Source organism: Prosopis cineraria, unplaced genomic scaffold (assembly GCF_029017545.1).
Source record: "Prosopis cineraria cultivar Desert tree isolate PC_DT_omini unplaced genomic scaffold, ASM2901754v1 PC7, whole genome shotgun sequence".
Taxonomy (NCBI): Eukaryota; Viridiplantae; Streptophyta; class Magnoliopsida; order Fabales; family Fabaceae; genus Prosopis; species Prosopis cineraria.
In genome coordinates this window covers 17,192,729-17,219,998 of record NW_026555338.1, presented here as the reverse complement: position 1 = coordinate 17,219,998, position 27,270 = coordinate 17,192,729, and the positions used below count along the sequence as shown (strand labels likewise).

At 29.5% G+C, this 27,270-nt stretch overlaps 1 pseudogene; it reads left to right on the top strand.

Annotated features, from left to right (window-relative positions):
• The first annotated feature begins 20,291 nt into the window (after positions 1 to 20,291).
• Positions 20,292 to 25,542, top strand: LOC129316525 ((-)-kolavenyl diphosphate synthase TPS28, chloroplastic-like; annotated as a pseudogene).
• The last annotated feature ends 1,728 nt before the right edge of the window (positions 25,543 to 27,270 follow it).

The following is a 27,270-nucleotide window of genomic DNA, read 5'->3' as shown; positions in this document are numbered from 1 at the left end:
ATTTATGTTAACTTCTACTTTAAATTTAACTCATTTTTAATTTTTTATATATTTCTTTTTTAAAATTTTTATTTAAGCATTACGGTACTTTATTTAAATTTTTTTAACACAAACTTCCATTAATAAAAAATATTTTTAGAATTTTTATCAAATTATTATTAAAAATTTAAAAATTAGATTAAAGTTCAGGTTATGGAAAAGGGTTGAAGATTTTGGTAATTTTAGTAAAACTGAAAGGAGGTCAATGGGTTTTAATAAAAAAAAATGATATTTACTATCACACATTATTTGATGAGAAATAGAAAAGAAGACTTAAAGAAGGTGAAGACATTAAAATAGACATTATTTGGCACATAAAATTCTATATTTGAATGTAAACACTACCATAAGGAATCTTTTACTTTTCTTATGTGGAATAATTTGCTCATAAATTGTAAAGGAACCTGTCAAGTGATCAATGGAGAAGAAAATTCCATGTTTCTTCAACTGTCTTAATTGATAAGTACTGTTTCCATTTAATTTGCATATTGAATACTATTTTTTTTTTTACGAGGAATACTATTTTGTTTTTAGTTATAATAGTCATATCTGACCTAACAAAATGAAGGATTTACAAGATATTATATTTGGCCTAAAGAAAAAAAAAGCAAGAGACTATATACGTCAAAATATCATCTGCTGATATTAAAAAAACTGTTCATTTAAATTATTATTATTTTAAAATATTTTAGTTGAAAAGGAAAATATTATATATGTGTTTTCATTTTATTTGAGAAAAATAATTGTGAGATGAGGAATGGCATATTTTTCTAATGTGGAATTTTTTTTTTTACCAAATTGAAAAGACCTTTGGAAATTCAAAGAGTATGGATCAAGGAAACTTCCAATATTTCTTGTAGTTGACTCATTTTCTTGGAAAAGTGATATGTGAAATATATGGCCACACTTGCTTATTAGAATAGAATGGAATGAAATAGATTGAAAAAATAAAGACAAAAATATGATAATAAAAAAGGATAGGTGAGCACATGCACATCATAAGGGGGAGGGTAATTTAATTTATAGGGTTAGAAATCATAATTGATTATTCATGAGATTTTTGGAGGATATAATAATTCTCATATTTATAGAATATATTAATGAGTTTTATCATACTTATTATGAAGGGAAGGGTAATTGAGTTCATTTTTGTCTTAATTTTTTCAATCCATTCTATTCTAGTAAGCAAACATAACCTATAATGTCACTTTTAGCACTGCTTCTAGAATCCGTGTTGAAAGTGCTTTATGTTAATATCTGTTTTGATCAATAGACAATTCATCAATGTGGAAATTAAGTCTACCAACTATGTTTCTACGTTCCAAAATTTATAAGGGAGAATGGCGTCTAAGGTCCCAAGAAGAAGAAAAATTGCTTTAAAGGTCTAGCACAATCTGATAATGTTTTTCATGCCCAAAGGACTTATATGCAATTAATTTTCAAACTAAAACAACTAAACTATACCCTAAATGCCTTAGAAGGGAATATACCACACTGAAATACCAAAACAAATTAATAATAGAATAATATATGCAAATAACAGGCAAAGTACAATTACTTGTAATGAAATATTCATTTGTTTGCAAGAGTTTATTTGTTATTTACACTTATATTTTAAGAATACAAGAGAAAATTTACAAATTAACTAAAACAAATTAGGAATAGAACGTTTGTGAATACAAGAGAAAAGTAATAAGTTAACCAAAACAAATTAATAACAGAATGTCCGTAAATAATAAGAAAAGTTCAATTATGTACAAACAATGTCTGTAAATACTCATATGGAGAGTTTTACTGTTAATGCAGTCCTAGCTGCCTCACTCGGCCCATGAATAATGAGTAATTATATTATATATATATATATATATATATAAGAAAAGTTACAAGTTATCCAAAACAAATTAGCAAAAAAAGGTTCATAAATTTCTAGTGGTGTGGTATTTCCTACTCAATCATTAAGGGTAATTCAGTCATTTCAGCTTGGAAATCAATTGTATATAAATCTTTCAGGCCTGCAGAGCAATTTCTTCTCATGGGGGCCTTAGATGTGCGATTCTCCCAATTTATAATGATCCAACATTATAAAATATAAATATTTATTAAGTAAATATTTTTGGCCAAATATTTATCAAGTAAATTTATTTAGGAAAATTTGAATAATTTGTCTGTTGAAATTCCGCATTAAATTCTTATTTTTCTTGGGCCCAAACAATATGTGCTTCTAGTTATCTAAAACTCACACGTGTTGGCTAAAAAAAAAAAAAAAACTTTCAAACATGCATGTAAGAAGAAAACTCAATGAATTAGGAATTTAATATAAAAATTAGATAGTATAACATGTTAATTTTTACTTTAAATTTTAATACTTTTATAGAAAATTTTAAAAATTTTATTTAAATATTATAATACATAATTTTTTAGGATTCATTAAATCAGGGGAAGATATAGGTAATTAGATCATGAGAGAAAATTAATAATTTCAAATTAACTTTTGACTAAAATTCTAGATTTTAGAATTTTTACTAAAATATTATTAACAATGTTTAAAATAGATTAAAATTAATGCTGTGAAAACAAATGGAAGCTTTTTGTAATTTTAGCAAAACTAAAGAGAAATGAAATATTTTACATTTTACTAGTCAAAATTGATGTTGATAGCCAGATATCATTTTTTTAAATAAAAAAATAGACCAAAGAGATGAAGAAATATCATAGCATCAATGGGATTTTATTTTAATTTTATTTGAAGTAGACATTAATCTGCTATATGTTCCCTACGTGGAAAAAAATTGGTAATTAATTAAAAAGACATCTGACAAGATAGGGACAGAGAAGACAATTACATTTTTCTTGTGGTGTCTTGATCTATTAGACTATCATACAATGTTTGGAGAAGACATTTCCATTTAATTTGCCCAAAGATATTCAAGTAAGAGATTATATAAATAGTTAAAATATTTTAGTTGAAACGAATATATATATATATATATATATATTCATTTTTTGACCAATAGGGGAGTAATTCCATTCATAAATGTGGGAAAAAAAATTTCTATTAAATTTAAAAAGACCTTTGGAAATTAAGAGATGATGGAGCAAGAAATTTTCACACATATTTCGTATAGTCACTCATTTTCCTGGAAAAGTGATAACATATCTATGAAAATATAAGGTCACTTTTAGCATTGCTTCCGTGTTGAATAAAGTGCTTTATATAATAATACGTGTTTTCTTTTTAATGATAAAAAGTTTAGTTGAGTTTGGTTATGAGAGTTCACTAAGGCTAGGACATATCTCTAAGTTCAAATAACTTACATAAATTTTTACAAATTTTTCACCGTGAACAAAGTGTAATAACAGGTATCTTGATCAATGGACAATCCATCACATGTGAAAAAAGTTTACCAACTATGTTTCTACATTTCAAAATTTTTTATAAGGCAGAATCGTAACAAAGGCCTCCAAAAGAAGAAAAATTGCTCTGTGAGCCGAATACAATTTCATAATGCTTTGGCAGAAGGATACTCATCTATAATTAATTTCCATAAATTGCAAGCCCCCACCTCTGTCTTTATATTTATAAATTATTAATTAATTTATTATAAATATTTAAATAATAACTTAATTAGCTGATTAAACAATATACTACTTTAATAACAAAGCAAAGAGGTGGCGTTTACCCACTTAGAAAATGTCACCTCGCTACTTTTAACTATTAAACAATAATACATATTAATTAAAAATATTAATTAAATAAATATGATAAAATAATAAATATAATTAATATTAATTTATTTGAATATTTATAAAAAATTATTATTTAATATGAAAAAATTTGTATAAATAGTAACAAAGTAGATAATTGGTGTTTATAAAATCTAAAACCGACACCTGTTTGCTCTTATTAAATAATAACAGATATTAGTTATGAGTACCTATTAAACAATTATCAATATTTATCAATAAATTTATAATTGTTTTTCTCATGCATGAATTAAAATAATTAATCATTCCTCAAGCTTAAAATCAATCATTATCAATATAGCAAATATTTTTGGATATTTTTATTAAAAAATAATTCCAACTCCTTCTATAAACCTAATATAATGAAAACATTTCAATATATAATAATCAATAATAGAATTAAAATTTTAAATTATTAAGTAAGAATAAATTAAAATGATCTATCATTTGTTCTTGAGGAATCAAAAGGATTGTATAAATAGAAGGGGTGGCACATGAATATGACAAATCAATATCTTTAAGAAAATAAATTTGCTAATAAGTCATTGAGATGCTATTTAATTACCATAATTTTCATATCAAAATATATTAAATAAATATTAATATCACTGTACGATTTAAAATCTGTATTGAGTCAAATTATTTGTAAAATACTGTTCATTAATTTTTTTGTTGTTTTTGAAAGTTTATGTGAATTGAATCTTAGGTGTTCACCAAGGTTAGAGCATGTCAAGTCTCTACCAATAAAGTATTCATATAGGCTGCGAGATTTGATTTTATGATCTTGTGAATGATGGGTTGAATCCTCACCATTTGGACTCATTTTTGGGATGATTGAAAAGAGCATGAAAATGGTCAAATATAACGTTGGATAAATACTCAACGCTTCTAATTATTAATCCACTGCGAAGACATAAATGTGCAAAATTGCTTTTCAAATATAGACTACAGAGAAAAAAATTTTAATGATCATAAAATATTAACCTTTTTCCAAATTTTTTCTAAGTATATAACCTTTTTTTTAATCGGCTATTGCAACAAGAGTGGCTTTACATAGCCCTCACGCCATTGATTAATACAAGGGATAATTACAACTAAGTCCCATACAAGAAAATTAATTACTGCAAGATCCATTGATAACTAAACTAAGTATTGACAAAATATTGTGTTATTAATGCAATTTAGTTCAATTGTCAATAGATCTTATAGTAATTAATTTCCTTATGTGGGACTTCAATGTAATTCTTCCATAATCAAATAGTATGCAAGTCCAAATTAGAACAGTGAAATAGCCTGCACGAAATTAATCAATACAATTAATAGTAACAAATTAAATACTAGATATTGAAGCCTCGGTGTTTCTCACCCAACCATAAAATCCGCCAACCCTCTTCCAGTTTTAGACTCTGCCATTAATGAAGTGGCCAAGCATGCCTCATGCCCCATTGTTGTCCTCAATATTTATCTAATTATTAACTCCATTCACATCGTGCAGTACCCACTTTTTAAATAAACAAAAGTTTAGGTAAGTTCTGCCAAAAGAAAAAAGTTTAGATAAGTTGGTTCTTAAGAGCTTTCTAGGATTAGGGTCAGGGTCAGGACATATCTTTAGGCTTGATGAAAGCTTACTAGATCGTCCATCAACAAGGTCCTTGATCACATTAACAGTGAGATTTGACTCCATGATCTTGTGAGTTATAGGCCAAATCTTTATTAATTGGACCAACATTTGTTGGTAGGTGCATCAGTACCATTCTGCCAAACCCTTCTTACTTATCACTTTCGCTCATGTATATAAAGTAATATCCAAAGAATGTTAGAAAAAAATAATAAACAAAATTTATTATAAGGTGCTTTAAGTGTTTTTTCATGAGTTTTTGGAGTAGATGTGTAACAACACCGAAATTTAAAGCAAAGTTAAAACAAATAATAAGATATTTTGAGTATATTTTTATGAGGTAAAAGAGCAAATTGCTCTCTAAACTATATGACTTTGGAATATAGGAAATATTTTTTAATCTAACTATTAACTCCTTCAACCAATAAAAGTTGTCTATACTCTATATAACCCACACAGGGTCATGTTGGGGTAAGGATTTGGTTCATAACCCACACAAAGTCATGTGTAACACTAGGCCATTATAACTCTCGCCTTACGCCTCAAAAAAATGTTTATTATGCTCTATATAACTGGTCATCATTTTTCCCATTGAACATTAATTTTAATTATATATTTTTATTAAAAATTTATTACTTGCTTATATCCTATATAATCAGTTAATTTTGTTTATTAAGCATTAGGTATTCTCAATAATATATGATTTTGTAGCTTAAAAAGCTAGAAAAGTGATATGAAGAGAGATAAATAATAGTATACTAGGTTTCTTAAATAATTTCACCTTAAACCCCAAAACTCTTCCACAAGGTCCTGAATCCATAAGCTCAAGGGATCAAATCCCACTGCTGATGTGTGAAGACCTTGTTGGTAGATAATTTATAAATACTTCTATAAATGTTAATGTTAACTCTATATATATATATATATATTTTTATCAAACTTTAAATTAGAGAAATTTTGCCCTTTACAGTAGATGAGTCGCGAGGGATACTTTAGAGAAACTTTTTGCTTCGATGCACGAAAAAACAATCCAAGCTACAGCGATTTGTCCGTCCCATGTTGGACCCATTCATGGGCAGTTGTCTAGACTCATTGCTCGTGAACAAAATAAGGACAATGTGAACTTTGCTGAAGGAAAAGTCTATGGAGCGCTCAGGTAGCTGATTTTACTCCTGCCTAGTCAACATTGGGCAAGGCTTCTACTCGAAATATAGGATTTCAATTGAACATTGTTAACTCGAAAATATTACTTGAAAGTTTAGGATTTCAAGTATTCTTTTACAAAAAAATTTGGGACAAAATTACTCTTTAACTCTAATCAAAATTGTTCAACTAATAGTGATGTACGGTACTCAACTAACATTATGCTAATTAAAAGTTAAGGATGCCAATATTGCATTTGATGCAAAACTTTCAAGACAAATTTGTCCTTTAATTCTTTTATTAATTAATAATTATAATCTTAATATTATATTTTATGCAGAATGTGAAATAAGCTCTATTATGTATGATTAGGAATAATATAATACAAATAGTATAATATTGACACACACAAACCCGCACACACTATTTGAAATTTAGACTTGACTTGAAGAAGTTGGATATCAATTAATATGTTTAAAAGCATGAAAACTTGCTAATATGACAATCGAGATCATCAAAACTTCCCATTTTTTATCAAGAAATAAGTTCTAAGTAAAACTGCTCTTAAAATTAGCACATGAATTCGAAAAAACAAAAACAGAGAAATACAACTCTTAGTGCCTTTTATAAAACCCTTTAAAAAATCACTTCAATTATAGTTGAAAGTCTTTCTTTTTACAAAAAAAAAAATGATCAATCCAAAAAATGACTTTCGTTCATCTCATTGATCTTCTTTAAAAAAAAACAAAGAAAGAGAAGGTATTTGTAGAATGAATTTGTGAATGATTTGTTTTTAAAAAGAAAAATCATAATAAATTCTTCTTGAACATCTGATGAAACCTTTCATGTTAAGATATAAGAACTTTTTTTTTTAAGAAAAGATTAATATCTATACATTTATAAAAGTAGAACCGCAAGCTTATGTTTGATAATGTCACATGCCTTTATATTTTTATACTTTATTATTTATTTCAAAAAATAAATAAAACTACCTCACTCTCACGTTTGTCAAGCCGCATGTCCTTGATGCTTTTATATATGTTTTATCTTTTATTTCAAAAATAAATAAAACTACTTCACTCCCACATATCTCTTCATTATCTGTTCAATTATTTTTAAACAAATTTTTTTTAAAAAAATAGCAACTGTTTCTAAAACTAACCGAAACTTCTTTCCATTATATTTAATTTCACTCTCCTTTATTTTTATTTATCTCTAATCTTCTCTACCACTATCCCCCTCATTATCATAACGATCACATTAACATTGATTTTTAAAAATATTTTTAAAAAATAATGACCGTGATATCTTTGAAACTGTTAGAAACAACTTCCTCTAAAGTCTTATCTCTTATTTTTCTCTCTCATTATATATATATATATATATATAAGTAGAACCATAAGTTTGATGTCTAGTAATGCGATGTGTCCTGCATATTTTTATATTTGATTGTTTATTTCAAAAATTAATAAAAACACCTCACTGTCACATATATCTCCATTATCCCACATATCTGTCCACTATCTCATCAATATATAAAAGTAGAACTACAAGCTTATGTTTGGTGATGCCATGTGTCCCATATATTTTACTGTTTATTTCAAAACTAAATTAAATTACCACACTCCCACATGTCTCTCCATTATATCTTCAATTATTTTTAAAAATATTTTTTTAAAAAGATAATAACTACAAAGTTTTTAAAACTAACCGAAACCACTTCTCACTCGTCTTTTATTTCTCTCTCCTTCATTTTCATTATCTCTAATCTTTTCTCCCACTATCCCTCTCATTTTCATAACTTCCACATATTTCTCCATTATCTATTCAATTATTTTTAAGAATATTTTTCGGAGAATAATAATCACAATATTTTTAAAACTAACCGAAACCACTTTTAAACTTTCATTCAACTCTTATTTCTTTGTCTTTTATTTTCATTTATCGCTAGTCATTATTATATATAACTTCCATATTAAGATTCATTTTTAAAAAAATATAAAAATGGAATCATAAGCTTAAATTTGGTGATGCCTATGCCATGCTTATATATTTTAAATATAAAACTACCCCCTGCGTTCAAATATCACTTCTTTATCCTCACGAGCACCCCTATAAACTTATTCAAAATTCATAATTTCTAATTTTAATTTAAAAATTATAAAACTACCTTACAAGTTGGGGCTTGTAAATGCTTTGAGCAACTGTCATAGAGCACTCTCTCGCACAGTTTTCATCTACATTTTCCATATGTAGGTTAATTTTTATTTTTTAAATCAAAATCCCTCCCTTGAATTTCTTCAGGGTGTATATCAATCTATCCAGAGACTTATAGCCTCACCACTTTCAGCATTTTTTCATCATTGCATTCAAGCGGCTACAACATCGCCATAGCTCATTCAATAACATAATTTCATCAAAGAGTTGCTGTTAGTATTAGTGTTCTTTGTTGGAGGCAATATTGATTTCAATACTCAAAGTAGATCTCTAAAGGTTGGTGAGATTCTTCTGCCATTTTTTTCCTTTGATTTAAGAGGACTTGTCTTCATTTTATCTCTTCTCTTTCACAAATTATTTTTACTACAAAAGTAAGAGGCCAAGCAAGATCAATATATTATCAAGAATTAACCTTTTGGTCAATCCTTTTTACATTCTCATATTTAAGTAGTTTGGGAGACGTGCTGATGATAAAAGTAGATCACTATTGCTGACTATGATATAGAGGGAGGAAAAGGAAAGGCATGAATCAGGTATGGGTAGCGAAATATATAATCATGTATGTAGTTTGCTTTATTTTTGTTTTTCCCTACATATGAGGAGGTTTTCTATCCACGTGGAGTCAATTTTGCGGAACTCCCCTGTAGTGATCCATGTGGTGTCTAAATATAAAGTTGGATAGGACCTAGTTGAGTTGCAATCGTCTGTTTGTCTATAACAACATCAATGGTGTTAGTAGATGGCATAACAATGGGCAATGATAGAATTGGTGCATGGTGGGGCTGTATACTTACAAAGTCATTAGAGAGCAAAAGGGATGTTTCCAAAGTACCCTAATAAGGAATAAGATCCTCAACATTAAATGTTGGACTAATAGACATATTTGAAGGTAAATCTAACAAATAAGCATTGGGTCCTAGTTTTTTAGCAATGCAAAAAGGACAAGAAGCACGAGCATGTAACTTCTTAAGTGAATTTTTCACGAAGTGGTCATATATGCGAGCCATACATGTAGGTAAACTTAGTTGGAGACTATATTTATTTATAACAACATTTTACAAAAATTTTATACTTGCATCTAAATTAAATAATTATAATAATCATTTAAAAATTTTATAGCCATATTATACTACAGACAGTGTTTAAGTGTTATTTTGTTGTGAAATGTATTAGAGTTTTTTTTTTGGCCAATGAAATGTGTTAGAGTTAGATGACTTAAAGATCTTAGAGATATACCTATTAATATGATTGTGGACACTATTGTCACCCACAAAGGTTTTTATTTCATTTTAATTGTATATACCTGATATGTAATTCCTATTATTTAATTTGGGCTTAACAATTTATTCAATCTGTTATCTCATTCTTCTATATTTCAGTTTTACACAAAATATATTTTTATTTGCACATGGTGCTTTACCCTTGCGGCGAAGTATTCCCTTTAAATGGGGTGATCCCATAACACTTGTTTCGCCACTTTTTAATTCAATATATACATATATATTGTACTATTATTCAATAATAACTCTATTATATTAATTAGACAGACTAAATTTCTATCTAATTAAAATTTTAAGTTTTTAAAATTCAAAACACTTGTTTAAACCGCATTTTAATTCAATACATACATATATATTCTACTATTATTCAATAATAAATCTATTATACTAATTAGAAGACTAAATTTCTATCTAATTAAAAAAATTTGAGTTTTTAAAATTCAAAATTGGAATTGGTCTTATATGATTTGGCCACTTGCAGGTAAACTTAGTTGGAGACCATATGTTTATTTATAACAATATTTTACAAAAATTTTATTACTGCATCTAAATTTAATAATTATAAGAATCATTCAAAAATTAAATAGCCATATTATGCTGTTGATGGTGTTTGAATTTTTTGTTGTGAAATTTCTAAGAGTTATATGACTTGGAGAATGTTTGTACTGTCTGAGACGCGTACATACAATATGGTTGAGGACGTTAGTGTCACCCACAAAGTTTTTTTTTTTTTTTCATTTTAATTATATTATATATACTTGATATGTAATTTGTATAATTTAATTTGGGCTCTACAATCTATTCAACCTTTTATGTCATTTTTTTTTATCTTTCCATTTAGACAAAATATGTATCTGTGTTTGCACATCGTGCTTTGAAGTCCCTTCCAATGGAATGATCCCATTATATCCACTTTCAGTCAATTATAACTACATTATCCTAAAACATAAACTCAATTTCTGTCTTCAAAATCAGTCTCTTGCTTCTTTTTTAACAATTAATCTTTTATAATTTTAATTATAAATCAATTTTGATCTTTTTTTTAATCTTTTTTCACTACTATCTTCTGTTTTTTTTTTGGCCAACACTGCTCTATATAAATGTATATATATCTTCTATTCATATAACGTATTTTTCACTTAGAATTTACTCTTTTTTTTTTTTGGACCAACACTACTATCTTCTATCACATAACATATCTTTCACTTGTAATTTACTTTTTTTCCCACTACAAAAAAAAATGATTTTTAGCAATGAAAGTCACCATTGAAAATGAACAATCTGCTGCGATAATATAAGTCACCGCTAAAAGTTTGACCTTCTACAAGGACATACAAAGTCGTTGCTGAAAGGGTGACTTTTTGCTTTGACAATATATAATCACTACTAATTGTTAAACTTTTAGCAATGATAAGTGCATGTTGCCACCGAAGGCCTAAGTTTTAGCGATGACTTGTTCACAATCAGTGAAAGTCACCATAAAAAGTGAGACTTTTAACGGCAATTTTAAATTTTACCACTAAAAGTTTGACTTTTGTAGCAATTAATAGTAACTAGATATTATTATCATATTTATTTATTTTTTGTTTAATCCAATATTTAACTTTTTAAGATATTAATTTTGATGTATTATTATAATTTTATAATGAATATATAAAATAATGTAATGATTTTTCATTTAATATATTTTATGGTTACATTGTAGCTTTAAAATAATAAAATTATTTTAAGATAAGATTAAGGTATTATTTAATGTTAATGAGTCGGACTAAAAAATTAAGCCAAACCATATTATTTTTTGTTAATTTTTGTTATCAAGTAATGTTTAGTTTGATTCAGTCTAACTATTTAAGCCAGTTTAGTTCATTAGTAACAACTAATCTAACTGAATTAAATAATGCATATTCCTATATGAAGTGATAAATTCATTCAAAAAACTAATGTTTGATATTTTAATTTGGAATGCATATAATGTGGTAGTGAGTATCTTTTTCAAATGTTTTATTATTATATTGATATTTTAAACAATAATATTACTTGTTTAGAATGATTAGACATGTCATAGTTAAATATATTCACTCATAGAACAATATGTCATCTAATCTAATTTTTTAATTCAAATTCTACATTTAGTATTGATAACTTTGAAATTTGATACCAGTTTAAATGTTTCTAATTCGATGACTAATGATAGGGAAGAGAAAGATAAAATGAAGAGAAATAAGATATTAAATATTAAATTCTACTTTTAACTTTTACAATATATTAAATAAATCTATGTACGCGATGCTATATGATTTTTTTTTTGTCTGATGCTATATTGCAACATAAATATGAAAAAAAAAGATAATATAGTGTATAATTTTCTTATAAAATTATAATTTAAAAATAAAAACTAATTAAAAAAGTAAAATGTAATGTAAAAATAAGCCAATTACGTTACTTAAGAGTTATTGTTAATTAAAAATAAAAATAAAATTTTAAATAAAACTAGCAAGAAAAATAAATAACTATGATCTAATATATAATCATCTCTATTTTTATTATTTACACTTAGATATTTGTACATTATAATTATAAATGTGAATATTAAAATAAATAATACAATAATCTTGAGAAGTAAAAAAAATTAAAATAAATAATATAAATGATATTGTATCAATTATATTTATAGTTCACCATAGACAAAATAAATAGTATAATTTAAATTTTAACAAATTAAAATTATTAAATTGAAGTATTTAATGGTAGTAATGATATTTCATAATGTTTAATATTTAAGATACATGTGTCTTTTTAGTTTAATAATATATTTTTAATTGTGCAATAATAAACTATAGGTTCATTTCAGCTCAATAGCAAAATGATAGGACACAAAAAGATGTCACGAGTTCAAGTCTTGGAGGAAGCAATTTGTAAAATGAAATTATAAATTGGTGATATGATGACATGTGGCATGAGGTAGGGGCGACACATAGAGGATGACGTAGGTGATGTAAATTCCCCTATTCTGTCTAGACTTTACTAATTCATATACACATTATAATACAATTACAGTGCAAGAAACAAAAATAAGCCCTTAGTTTGTTTTTAAAATGTGAGATCCCAATTTTGTAGGAAATATGTTTAATAAAAAGGGCTAATGAAAGCATAAACACCATTCCCACGATTCAAAGAATCAACAATTATTTTTTGAAAAACATGCCATGTGTCGAGGCTTACACCACATACGTCATGACATATGGCACAAAACAATGGACCTTGGTTTTACATGCACTATGGCTTACACACCATACATTGTGACGCATGTATCAGATTCTACTATCATGGCATATTTCTAATACAAACTTTTGCCACGTGCCATTTTTAGATCTAATATCTAATTAAAGTGATTCCAGTGCTCACACGAAATTTATAATACAATTTATCTAACGAGATAAGTTTGGATACAATCCAATGGTTCGATCTTAAATTGAACATTTGGGTGCAAAAAGCTACTTTTCTTTTAAAATTTGGCACCCTAAATGTTCAATTTTTGTCCTTGGTTGTATTAGACCACTTTAAGCCTTGAATTTAAGTTCAAAGGGATCACATACACCTAATTGATGCATCATATAACTTATGTTACATCATATTCATAATATGACCTCTCAATGCCACATTATATGCTTGTGGTCTTATATGAGGCACACATGTAACCACACAAACACAAACTCACTTGTTCCATTTTCAATCAATTGATTTTCCTATATGAGGCTAAGCCTCACCATACGGTCAAGAATCACAATTCACTTGACTTACACACAAATGGGGTTAAGCCTTGCCATTTATTCAAATATCACATTTATACACATTTTCACATAATAAATTCACATTCATTTCTAATGGAACAAGTTACACGATAACACATACTTGCTTAGATAGTATCTAAGCCTACCCACATATTCACAATTGTGATACACTCGGCGAGATGCGTTACCAAACACACAAGCAAGTTCTCAAACACATAATTAAATATACACATCCACATACATCAAACATTTAACAACATTATTGTACATTCATGTAACGACCCAGGAATTTAAATAAGATTAAAATTTATAATTAAATAATTTGATTGCATTTTTATTAAATTTTAAAGTAGATTAAAAAAGAAAGAATAGTGGCTTAGTGGTATCTACTATTGGGTGTTTAAGTTCAAGTTTGAATTCTCACAGTGGTGTAAGATAGGGATTTATTTTATTTTATTTTATTTTACCTTAGTTTGGCTGAAATTACTATAATGCTCTCATGGTATTTGAAAAAAAAAAACTTATTAAATGCAATAAGAGGGAAATTAGAAACAGGGAAGGACATCCTCTGCTCCAATTTTTCCCTTTCCTTTTGACTTCTCCAGACTTTGGGGGGGGGGGATAGGGAACTCATTCATGCTCTACATTATCGATGCTTTCCCCCTCCGCTAGTCAGCTCATCGTGGCAGGTGCGTGAGCTTTGTCCTCCGTTGCCGTAAAGTTCTATCGCGAGTTCTTCCGGGTGCGCCATCGCTCATCTTTCTCCTCTCCCCTGGTTGTGATGTCGTCTTGAGTGTGTGTGTGGGCTCATCTTTCCCTTCTCTGTCTTGCGATCACGGTCCTCAGCCTCATACCTCCGACGTGTCGCAGTCAGCAGCCAAGGGTACTTCGATAGCTGTTTGTTCTTCCTCCCATGTTCAACTTCTACTCATTTTATGGCCTCTTCTTCCAGGTTCAATATTGAGGTCGAGTTTGTGTGAGTGGGTGTGGGTTCATTGAGTTTTTTTTTTTTTTTTCATTTTTGCTCAGTCAACTTCTTGGTCTTGCGCGCTATTCATTTCCAAAGGTGATGCACTTTAAATTTCTCTTTTCTTCTTGTGCCTTATATCTGCGTTTGTGTTGGGTGTAACTTAAGTAAACCTAGGATTGAAATATAGTAGAACACATTTTTATATTCTTGTTATACCTGTTTGGTTTATTGCCTGATAAAGATGGTTGGATTTAGTTCTCTTTGAGTTTAAAAGAAAAAAAAATTGGTTAAGGAATGAAGTTGGGAAGCTAGATTAATTCAAATATCGATATTGGAATTTTTTTTTTTTTAAATTGTTGGGATGAGATATGAAGATGCGAGCATAGAATTAAAATTGAAAAATTAGTACCTAAAATGTGTTTGATACAATGTCTACTAGCAAGATTTTTGCTTGATTATGTATTGGCTAAAATTTCATTAATTCTTCTGAGAGACATGTGTGACTTGAGTACTATTATTTGTGAGTTTAACTTGAGTATTGCAAAGAAATTGATGTTTATGAAGTTAACCAAATGAATTTTGGGAATTTTATGGTTGATAATTTATAAACCATGGTATTGTTTTGTGACTCAATTTCAGGATGTAGCCAAGATGTTCAATAAAATGGGTGCTAGAAAAATTATAGATTGATAGAGTAATTAAGTTCAGTATATGTGTGTATATAAACATACTCATACAGTCTTATATTAAATGCAAAAAATATAATAAAAAGTCATATAAACAATATGTATCTCATATAAAGTGAACCACGTTTTGGCTGATCGAAATGTGCTTAAGGACTTCGTTAACCATTTTAACCCCAATCATATCGTGTTATTCTCTGCCGTAGATGCTCTAGTCAAACCTGATGAGCACTGTAGAATCAGTAAACAACTTTGCATATGCCTCAAGTGCACTCTGGTAAGTTTTTGGCAATTGGTTTGGCACAACTATCTCAACCTTGGATAATTGGCCCGATTGTCTAGTGATGTCCTTCCTCTTGGACCACACACTAATTATATAGTTAGAGACCAATTATGCAACATATACGTAAAAAAGTAACTAGCATACCTATTGATTTTGTGCTTCATTTTCTACATAGAAGCAAATCCTAGGCCATGCAATAGAGTTGCCACTTGCTTCTCCAACAGTAAATGCATCTAAGGTGGGAATGGGCAATGGGTAGTTGGCATCAATAGGTTCAAGAATCAATCCTTGCAAATAGTTTGCAGGCATCAGCACATTGTGTATGGTATTTTCCCTAGGGATATTAAACATATGGTCTCTTGCCACTTTGTATCTACCAGGGCTATTTGCCACAAAAAAGCAATTGTGCTCGCCCTAAATAAAAGTAAGTATAAGTTAATAAAATAATGGTGAACTAAAGTTAAGAAATAAAAATAATATATACCTTAAGAATTTGACCATATGGCTGAGCCACTGTGCAACTATCTATCTTGTTGGGCCTTATATGCTCAAAGGGTGACTTCCTAGAATTGTTAGCCTTAAGCAGTGCCTCAATCATTTTTTGCTATGCTTCTATTTGTTGTTTTAGAGTATTAAACTCAATTTAAGAAGGCACTCTTTTGAAGTCTTTTTTTTTCTCACTATTTATTTTCTAGAGACCCCCATGTCAACACCCCTAACATGACCCGGGTAATCACAATTTCCCAATGCCTTTTCTAAAACACATAAGTAACAATTTTGAGTAAGTTAAAAGTACTCATATATAATTTCAATCACCATGAAACTTCATATACTACTCAATCATCAATCAAAGAATCAAACGATAAAAAATTTTCACTCAAACTAGTTAAATATTGTTCAAACAAAAAATACATAAAAAAATAGACAATAAATTTAGATAAAAATAAAAACTAAATATAACTCTCTTCATATATTATTAGTCTAACATGCATTTTCAAGTAACCCATAACTTAAACCTTATGCGGGTTCTTGCTAAAGGTTAATTTTTTTCTATGAAGCATTTCATCGAATAGCTGGCGTGCAACACCAATAACACAAAATCAATATAATCTAATCTAACAAACCAAAAGCCTAATCAAGAATTAGTAATCCATACAATAATCAAATACAAAAACTAAGTTAAATCATTTCAGAGAGCAAGAGATTCACTAGAAATGAGAAGAGAAAATGCAAGCACTTGTAGAATGGGGGGCATGAGGAGAGATAAGAGGTGTGGGAGACGAAGAGTGTTGTTGTCAGTGGCAGAGCAAGAGAAGAGAGGTATGGGAGAGTAAGAGAGAGCTTTGAAGAGATCAATGGCCATGAGCAAGAGGTCTAGAGGGAGACACCGAAATGAGAGGTTTGGAGACTGGAGGGAGAAATGCAGAAAATGAATTTGCAAAAGGGTGGGAGAGCTAATATAATTGGACATATTGGACAGTTAAAATATTAACCGTCTAATATTCATCATCTTTATTGGATGAATAACCGTCTAATAAAATTAAAAAAATGGTCTGAAAATTGATAAATTCAAACATATATTAGACGGTTTTAAAAATAACTATCCAATAGCTCTTTTATATTGGACGGTTATTTATTGAACCGTCCAATATTCTAATTTATTGGATGGTTATAATTATAACTGTCCAATAAGACCCATTATATATACCTATTTTTGTAATATTGTTAGTTTAAAGGCAATTAATTAATTTATTGAAAATGTAATTTTGGTTAAAAATACTTTTATATTTTTTCAACGGAGGAATTATATTAATCTTGCCACATGTAGCATTTGACTAGTTGTACTGGGCACTAAATTAAAATACGATAAATGTAGTACAAATCCACACGCAAATATAATTAGGTGGGGAAAGTGAATGAGGTTGAAACACAGCTTTGACGTTTGACAAGTCTGATAGCGGCCAATCTCTCTTCCGAGTAATTTCTAATTGAAAAGGGAATATTGGAACTAAGTATAATAAGGACTTAGCCAAACTTGAAAATTTGAGATAAAATATCTTTCCTTTTTGAGTTTTGAATAAAAAGGGAATTGCCTCCTACAGTATTATACACCAGAAACTACCAATAAGTTATAGGAGACTAATGTTATTTCTAATCCATGTAAAAGACTAACATACTATTTTAACCAATCATTATGACTGGTAACTGGGTGATTATCAGATCACGATTGCCGACAACAATACTGGTAAGTAACTTAAAATATTATATTTGTTTTAGTAATATCTTATTAAAATGTTAGTACTTTAATAAAAATGATTTAAATATTATTATTATTTACAGATCTTCAAAAACAATTTTCAAGTCAACTTTTCAAATGTATGATTTTTCCAAATATTACAGCTTGACTTATGTACCTGCGATTTAAAAGTGAAAGCGATTTTTGTGCTAGTTCTACATATTTGGAGGATGTATAAATGTTGGATGAAGATTAATAATTTATCACACTTTTTTAACTTACAACTCAAACTAGCGTGAAAAACACTTTCATCCATAAATCTTAATACATTAGTTGAGTTAATTTTCAAAGGAGGATGTATAAATTTGGAAGGAATATTTAAATAATAATATTTAAATTAATTAAAATGAAGTATTAAATTTTGATAATATAATTATTAAAAATATATTATTTTTTAATTTGGGGAACTTAAGTAGTATTAAATTTCTTCTAAAATACTTATTGCAATTTTTTCTATGTCCATTTCTGTAATAGTTCAAATTATTTTTTGTTATTTTTTAATTAACTATAGATGAAAGTTAACTTTTATTAAAAGTAAGAATAATATTTCACTATTTTCAATTATTGAAGGGAAGCGTGGCATCCAAAAAAAAGTAAGGTCCCAAACACTCATAAGCTTAATAGTTTTAGTACAAAATTACTCATTAATCCTAATTAATCTTAATTATATATGTAGTTATATAGATGCATTATAATATATATATATATATAAAATTAAGTATATAAAATATCATAATATCTAATATAATAAATATACATATAATCATAAAAATGTTCTATTATTATATAGATAGGAATATGAAACAAACAGGAATATTATAATTATGATATAGACACATGAAATTATATAATTTATATATTATATAAGTTTGAAAAATATCACAGAAAATATTTATGTACTTTAATTCACATAACCACCCTCCTGTGGCTATAAATAGTGTGATCTATCGCCCAAGCCATACTCATTTGGAAGAGGATTACTCCAAAAACATCCCAACAAGAAGAAGCACACACATCAATGGCTTCTCAATCTCTTCCTTGTTTTCCTTCTTCAACTCTTCATGCGAATAATTCTCACTTCTTCCGTTGGCTTTCCTCTAACAGGACCTTTCAATATGGTCATCTGAGCTTCATCTCACCGTCTCTTTGAGAATATAGCTATGCATTTATCTTCCTCTATAAGTAAATAAAAGCTTACATATATAATATTATTACTGCTTATGTCGTTATAGGGGTTTCGCCGCCATTGAATTCTAGGGTCAACGTTTCAGAGAAAGACTTTGATTTCAGGGCAAGAAGCAGCAGTGTAAGACCGGAACTAGTAACTTGGGAAGATGAAGGTTTGACTTTCCCGACATATAATTGGACCAAGGAAGAGGATGAAAAAGCTTTGGAGGTAATATCTTAATGCCATGCACCTTCTTATACATAATTGGATTGTCTAAGACCCTAACTCATTTTTGGTGCATCATTCTTCTTTAACTTTTCAAAACGATGCAATATTACTCCTACCATTAATAAATGTTAATTTTAATAGTTAGTTGACCGCAAAATTACACAAAAGAATCCAAAAAATTATAGAAAAGATCCAGGTCCTTTGCTGTAATTTTTTGAGTTCTTAGTTTTATTTTTTTTCCTTTTCTGTAATTTTGTAAGGTTTTTTTTTTGTAATTTTTTGATCAACTAATGGTCAAAGTTAACTTTTGTTAATGGTAGGTGTAATATTGTCATCATTTTTAAAAGTTGAAGTGGAACATTGCATCAGAAAAGAGTTTAGGAGCCATTTGGTTGCTGGAAATGATAGGAATATAATATCTTAAAAAAATAAGAACAAAAATAAACTAAGTTATCCCATCCCTCCCAATAAACATGAAAAAACTCAATACTACATGCCCCAAATGTGAAAATCACCACACCCATCATAAATCTCAATAATCATGACTCCTAACCTTATGAACTAATTTACACTTCTCCCTCATGAACATGGTTGTGTTATCTTTTTCCCACATCTTGATCATTATCTTTTCATTTTTATTGTTTTAATATATTCCATTCCATTCCTTTCCAACAACCAAACAGGCCTTTAGGGTCTTGACCCAGATGCACTTGGATCTGTTTGAAGATCGAATTGCAATTTAACCCATGTATGTGTATATATATATATATACGTATACATGGTGAGTTTGATGTCATATCTATTGTTTTGATTTGGAAAAAGGATTGTGTAATGAATGAGGAGATTAAAAGGAGAGTGGAAGCCTTCAGATTGGACTTAGAGTCAAATGAAGGAGGGAAGAGCATATCAGCCTCAGCTTATCCCACAGCAATGGTAGCTCTAATGGAAGATGTGAATGAAAGTGGGTCCCCTCAGTTTCCAGAATCTCTTCAATGGATAATAGACAATCAGCTTCCTGATGGTTCATGGGGAGATGCTCATATATTTGTGGCTTATGATAGGCTTATTTGCACCTTAGCTTCTATTATTGCTTTAACACGCTACAACGTTCATCCTGCAAAAGTAGAGAGAGGTAACTAAACTGACATTATATATTATATTGTATTTGTGACCCCTCATATGATTAAATTTATACGTGTACTTGTTATAAATGGACGTAGGGCTACAATACTTCAGAGAGCATGTAAACACACTGGAAATGGAGAATAGAGAGCACATGACTTGTGGGTTTGAAGTTATTCTGCCGTCACTTCTCCAATTGGCAAAGAGTTTCAACATTGATGCGCCCAATGACTTCCCTGCCCTTAAAGAAATATTGAAAAGGAAAGATATCAAGCTCAAAAGGTTCATTACCATTATTTATTTCATTTGATCCTTGAAGTTTTGACTATGTTATAACCCAATTTCTAATCTTTAACTCATCTAACTCTATTCTTATAACTTTAACTTGGTTGTAATTTAGCCCTTGAACTCTAAATCGATACAACTTAGTCTTTGTAGTTTTAACCATTTAAAATATTGGTCCCTATATTTTATAAAGAATAAAATTATTTTGTAATTTAGGAACTAAAATCTTTAATCTTTAGAAAGATTAAATTTTAAAACAATTTTAATCTTTATAAAATATAGGGACCAATATTTTAATTGATTAAAATTATATTACATCAAGTCAAAGTTTAAAAATTGAGTTACAATTGACTTAAAATTATAAAAACTAAATTAAAACAGGTCAAAGTTCAAGGGTTGAGTTACAATATAATTAAGTCAAAACTAGAATGATGATCAAATGATTATTTTTCCCTTTATTTCTTCTCACATACATACGTACAGCTTATAAGATTTATCAGCAGTATATGTAACATTTTGTTTTGACCGATTTATGACGGGAAAAATTAAAGGATACAGATGGAGGTGTTGCATAGTGTGCCAACAACATTGCTGTTCAGCTTGGAAGCAATACCAGAGCTTCAATGGGAAAAGATTCAAAGACTTAGAAGCAAAGATGGTTCTTACTTGTTCTGTCCCTCTTCCACTGCTTTTGCTTTCAATTAAAGCAAGGACCCCCACTGCCTCAATTACTTAAACAACGTGGCTCAGAACTTTAACGGCGGAGGTACACACACAAACGAATTTCAACTCAGCTTACAAATAAATGTCCTTTAATTTTCTGATTATGATTTCAGATTGCGTAGAAATAGAATTATTTTAATAAAAGTCACTAAACTTCTCTTAAATTTTAGTCCCAGAATTCTATCCCATGGATATCTATGAGCAATTATGGATTGTTGATCGATTGGAGCGCTTAGGAATTGCAAGATACTTTCAACCGAAGATTAAAGAGATTCTAGATTATATTCACAGGTATCACTGTCTTCTCTTAGGTTATCATACTTCTTCATTCTAGAGGGTAAAATTGGAAATTTATCAAAAAAAAATGACATGGCTTATAAATAAAAAAAAAATCTATCTCTCCCTGCCTTATAAATAAGACTGGTGTGATTATATTATATGTTAATAACATCACATAGCTAGAGTTAAATTTAATGTCAAAATATTTAGAAGGTGAGAGATTATTGTCATGGGGTGGGAGTATAAATCTGTGATTTAATAATGATTCCTTTATATCTCAAGGGTATTAGTTTATTATTACTTATTACAACTGGAAGTAAAAATTGTGTGAACAAGAATAATTTGTCCAAAAGCTAATTGATGGCTGAATTAAGGAACCATCTGTCATAACATTAGTTTTATTGGATTTATGTGTCAGGAATTGGAATGAGAGGGGTCTCGGATGGACAAGATATTCAGATTTCCCAGACCTTGACGATACAGCTATGAGGTTCAGACTACTCAGATTGAATGGCTATGATGCTTCCCCTAGTAAGTAAAATGTTATACGTTCATATAAATATTACAGCTACAAATGGATATATAGTACTTTGTAATTAAATTAATTTTCAAGAAAAATATAAATTAATGTAGTCGGTATCGTGTTTGATAGGCGTATTTAAAAATTTTGAGAAAGATGGAGAGTTCTTCTGCTATCCTGGTCAGTCAGACGAAGGAGCAACAGTGATATTCAATTTTTACAGAGCAACTCAAGTTCAATTCCCAGGAGAGACAATTCTCGATGAAGGCAAGAACTTTGCAATTAATTTCTTGTCGAAAAAACAAGCTACTAATCAAATCCTTGATAAATCGATCGTATCCAAGGATCTATCCGGCGAGGTATGTATGTTTTATTTCAATATTCAAGTTTATTTTTTTTGTTGTATTTTAAATAACAACCTTAGTTTGATTTTGTTTTTTTAATTAATTTTCGTAAATAAAAATAACAGGTAAGTTATGCGTTGGATTTTCCATGATATGCAAGCTTGCATCGTGTAGAGGCTAGATTTTACTTAGAACAATATGGTGGTGGAGATGATGTCTGGATTTGCAAGAGCCTTTACAGGTAACTAAATTAAAGTCTCAATATTATATTGAACTCAAATAATGCTTTTTCTTTTTCTGTTTTTGACAGGCTGCACAGAGTAAATAATAACAATAATCTTGAACATGGAAAATTAGACTATACAAGTGTCAAGCCTTGCATCGCAGAGAATGGAAAAGAATCCAAGAGTAAGGAAAAGCCTAAATCTCTGTTCCCTCCTTAATTCACTTGAAAATACTCTGAGGACTAAACAAGAAAGAAACTTGAAAGAAAAATAATGACATCCAAAGACCCCCTAATTAATGTTTTAGGAAATGACAATTAATGACCAAGATCTTTTGCATTTCTTTGGAAAATGCTATTGTTCAGAATGCCCCATGCTCAGTCAGAAATAGGCAACAACTTTTCAAAACCAAAAACACAATTGTGAAAATTAGAAGCTCATTTTGCAAAGAGTGAACTTTCATTATTAACTTTTTTGCCAAAAAATAATTTTCATTGTTTACAACTACTGCATTTTTCTTTTCATTTTCTGTTAAATTTATGAATTTTAGAAAAATAATACAAGAACATGAAAATGAGGATTTGGACAATTTAAAATTGAAATTCTGGCATTCACAACAGAGTCTAGCTCCAACTTTTACATTGACATTAGCCCTTAATTGTCATTTTCTTGGCGTAATGACTTTTCTACCGAGATCCTTCATTCTCATTAATAACAATTTGATTAGATCAAAATTGATAATTAAGAACATTTTATTATATATGATGGATTTTTATAGGTGGCACTCAGAATGGGGACTAGAAAGTTTAGGATTGAGTAAAGAAAGACTTCTTTTGGCTGCAGCCAGCATATTCGAGCCTGAGAGATCCTAGGAACGGCTTGCATGGGTCAAATCTTTTGCTCTTATTCACACACTTAGATCTACATATCATGACCAAGACCAAAGAAAAGCCTTTGTGCATGATTTCAATAACATCAGTAACTCCTTAAATGAACGGTAATTACACTTCTCACAGAGTGGTAATTATCTCCTAAATTTTAACTTTGATTAAATCTTTTACTTAATTATAAGCATTGTTATTGCAGATGGTTGAGTAAAAATAGGAGCAGAGAGGGGTTATTGGGAACTTTAACAGAAACTTTGCATTGCTTCTCTCAGAGCTCACCAGCGTCTAGTTTCGATATTCTTAATATGGTTAGTCTCTCTAGTTACAGAGCTTTCTTTCAGGAACTTATGATAATAAACAACAACAACATGAGTCCCATGTCAAGAAGCCTCACAAGTCAATTAAGGTTTATGAATGTTTGGGGTTCTTTTACTCAACAAGTTAGTTTTTTAAAATGGATTCTCCCTTTGAACTTGTGATTATAACGTTGCTACTCATATTAAGTGGCTTGTGTCATGAACATGGATTGGAAAGGGTTACCATGAACACTGATGCACTTGGAAAAATTTAGTAATTAGTGGTGGGGGCAATATTTATATCACATATAAAATATAGATATTTTTAAAAAAATATAATTCTAGATATTATTTAAAGTAGTATAGAAATAAATTACATGAGAAGTTTAAAAATATATCTTAATTTTATTTATATCATAAATTTATTTTTTAATAAATACAAGAGTAAACAGTATTTTTAAGTATGTATACTTGATAATTTTGAAGAGAATATGGGATATTTGATTTTTTATGGGGGACAATTGCAATTTTAAAGGGGGCAAGTGTATTTTTTGCAAATTTTGTGGGAGCAATTGCCCCCTCTTTCTTTAGTGTGGGTACATCCCTGCTCAAGGAGGGTTTTGACCAGCGAAGGCCTAGTGAAGTATTGTGAAGTGGGGCTATTAGGGATGTCCCCTCTTAAAGGAGGTGTCATCATCATGAGTCCCTTTTAAAAGAGGTTCTCACACTTAATAAGTTAAATTTTTGGGATAAGCTCTCTTTTTGGATTTATGCTCATAATATAATAGTAAAACCAATATTAAGTAATTTCATTCGGCATTATGATAATATAGCAATGGAAGAAGTGGCTTTTGGGATGGCAAAGCGAAGGTGATGAGTGGGAAGGAGAAGCTGAGCTATTGGTGAACATGATTAATATTAATGGTGGCCACCGGCTTTCTAATGACTTACAAATCAATCCTCAGTACCAAAGACTCCTCCAACTCTCTAATCAACTATGCCACCAATTACGTTCTCTCCAAAGCACCAAGGTGATTATTACTTAATTACCAACTTCAAATAAGCATCATTAATAAATAAGATTATTTTTTTATATCTTCTAAATTAATGGTAATGTATGGATGATACAATTCACATATATATATATATATGGTTTTAAAATTATTATCAGGAAAACAACAATAATGGAAGATACATGGCCAACGTAAGTGTCAGCTCCAACCCGGAAATAGGGGTGAAAATGCAAGAGCTGGTGCAATTAGTGCTCTCTTCTAATGGCATGGATCTCAACATGAAGAATACATTCCTTAATGTGACCAAGAGTTTTTATTATGCTGTTCACACTGATCCAGACACTATCAGCACTCACATTGAAAAAGTTCTCTTTGAGAAAATCATATAATCTTCAAAACTACTGCTTGAATAACTTTTCATTGTGTCTTCACGTCACCTTGATTTATATATTTGAAATTTATATTTGCACTTCTAAAATAACTTTATCTGATATGAGACTTTCTACATTGATTCAATTGTACACTCATACTTGAACATTCTAGTACACATTAGTTTGTGGTTGAGTAAAAAGAATGGGGAAGTGAGGAGTGTCATTAGATTTTGGGATTTACAGGTTAGTTCATTATTTATTATATATTTAGTTATGATGAATATTTTTAATTCTTAATTAAGTAACACTTTTCTAATAATTATATGATATTTCCTGGAAATGATATATAGAGAGAAGGTAGCAGTGCACACGAGAAAAACAAATTTGATATTGCAAGGTCAAGGATATCTAAACACTGTCATAGAATGGAATGATACTGCCCATTCTATAGGAGGGACCTCTAAAAGTTACACTGTTGGAGTCTTTGCTTCTAAATTCTTGTGATGTGAAATGGGAAAGAGGAAAGGGGAGGAGAGAGAAGAGATAAAGGAGGAGGAAGAGAAAACTATACAACTCTTATTCAAATGCCTAAAAACTAAATATAATGGAAGAACCCTAGAGCTATTTATAGACCCCTAGAATTAATAAAATAATAATAAATCTAAATCTAAATTAAATCATAATATAAAAGATGAAGATAAGGTATCTAGCTAGGCTAGATATCTTATTTTATTTGAGATAATACTTAAAGATAAAATAAATCTAAGATACTAAAGAAATAATAATAGTCCCTAGATATTAAATCAAATCTTAATACCCTAAATCAAATCAAATACAATTCTCATCATTTTCCCCCCGGTTGAAAGACCTCTCTATCAGAGAGATAAATATTTGGTAGTTGTTGAACAAAATGGAGTCAATAGTGCAGAACTCGTTTGTAGTAATCCATGTGGCATCTAAATCTGAATGACCCTTCCAATGGACAAGGTATCGTTGGATAGGACCTACTTGAGTGATAATCGTTTGTTTGTCCATGACAGCATCAATTGTATTAGTAGGTGGCATAACAATAGGCAATGATAGAATTGGGGCATGGTGGGGTTGTGTACCTGCAGAGTCATCAGAAAGCAAAAGGGTGGCTTAAAAGTACCCCAGTAAGAAACAAGATCCTTGACATTAAATATTAGGCTGATAGAAATATTTGGAGGTAAATCTAATAAATAAGCATTGGGCCTTAGTTTTTTTGCAATGCAAAAAGGGCCAGAAGCACGAGCATGTAGCTTCTTGACTGAATTTCTTGGGAAGTGCTCTGGGTGTATGCGAGCCATGATGTAGTCTCCAACATCAAATTCTTAGAAATGACGGTGTGCATTGGCAGCTAATTTATATGCATCATTACTCATTGCTAACTTATGCCTAATCTTAGCATGAAAGTTGTGAAGGCGATAGGCAAAAACTTTAGCTAATTCAAATGTACGGGTTGTAAGAGGGATGGGTAAGAGGTCAATAGGTTGTTTAGGGTTGTAACCTTGAACAATTTGAAATGGACTCTTACTAGTGGACTGATTGACTGAATTATTATAAGCAAACTCTATGACTGGTAATACCAAGTCCTAACTTCTTGATTTATCACTGACTAGACTTCTGTGCAAGTCACCTAAACTACAATTAGTTACTTCTGTTTGACCATCGATTTGAGGATGAAAGGTAAAGGAGAACTTTAATTAGGTACCAAAGAGCTTCTAA